The 1,234-nt window shown below is 41.3% G+C and overlaps 1 pseudogene; it reads right to left on the minus strand.

Moving 5' to 3' along the window:
* Nucleotides 1-250: 250 nt before the first annotated feature.
* On the minus strand, nt 251-1,186 carry LOC124234174 (olfactory receptor 4C11-like; annotated as a pseudogene).
* Nucleotides 1,187-1,234: the final 48 nt, after the last annotated feature.

The following is a 1,234-nucleotide window of genomic DNA, read 5'->3' on the forward strand; positions in this document are numbered from 1 at the left end:
TATAGTTACAACAGGATCTGGCTCATAAACTGCAAGGCAGAGAGAAGAGAGGAGTGGGATTATCCTCCCACAAATATTACTGTTCTTGATGTTCTGACACTTTTTGTGATATTGGCTGAAAATAAAATGTGTCTGTGCTCTGTGATCATCCTGCCTGTTTCTTAAAATGTCCTATTGAGAGAGGACTAGATTGCCCACCTTGGGATAAAAACAGTTTTTCTTTTCTATCAATCCAATTTTGTTTAAACTATTATGAAACTAGCAATTGGAGCCTTCTGCTCTTTGCGACTTCAAGTAAGAGCTTGTTGCACCATAATTTTCTCATGTCATTTTTAACTTCTGCATTCCTCAAAGTGTAAATTATAAGGTTGAGCAAGGGTGTCCCAATAGTGTAAAATGCAGCCACCATCTTGTCTACTGGAAATGTGTTTAGGGGGTGAGTTTATGTAAATATACATGGAACAAAGAATAAAATGATAACAATAACGTGGGAGGTGCAAGTGGAGAGGGCATTCCTTCTTCACTGTGGTTACTCAGAGAATGTAAGATACAAATGTAGGAGATAAGCAGGATTATGAAACTCACCGTGCATATAGCCCCACTGTTAAACACCGTGACATAAGTATCCATGCAGGCAAGTTTCAACAAAGGTTGCATATCACAGAAATATTGCTAGATAACATTGGGGGCCACAGAAGGTTAATTTCAAAACCAAGAGACTCTGTCCTAAGGAATGGATACAAGACCCCAACCCCGCCGGTTTCGCCAATGCACCACAGACATGCTGGCTCATGATAGTCGAGTACTGCAGGGGCTTACAAGTGGCCACATAGCAATCAAAAGACCTGAGCATGAGCACCAAGATCTCCATGCACCCAAAGAAGTGAACTGCAAAGATCTGGGTCAGGCACTTATCGTAGGAGATGATTTTCTTCTCAGATACAGAATCTATAAGCAACTTAGGCGCAGTGGTTGTTGAGGAGCAGGGATCACTAGAGGATAAGTAGAAAAGGAAAAAGTACATGGGGCTCCCAAGCATCCTGCTATATCTTATGGTCATCACAATAAGTAAATTCGCCAACAGGGTTGGGAGGTATAGAAACAGGAAGACCACAAATACTATTTTCTCCTTTAGAACATCTTGTGTTAACCCAAGCAGAATGAACTCCTTCATCCTGCTATTCAGCTCCACAGCTACAGTGAATGTAGAAAGGACACAGGTGAGAAATGGTTC

This window comes from Equus quagga, unplaced genomic scaffold, assembly GCF_021613505.1.
Source record: "Equus quagga isolate Etosha38 unplaced genomic scaffold, UCLA_HA_Equagga_1.0 72432_RagTag, whole genome shotgun sequence".
Lineage (NCBI taxonomy): Eukaryota > Metazoa > Chordata > Mammalia > Perissodactyla > Equidae > Equus > Equus quagga.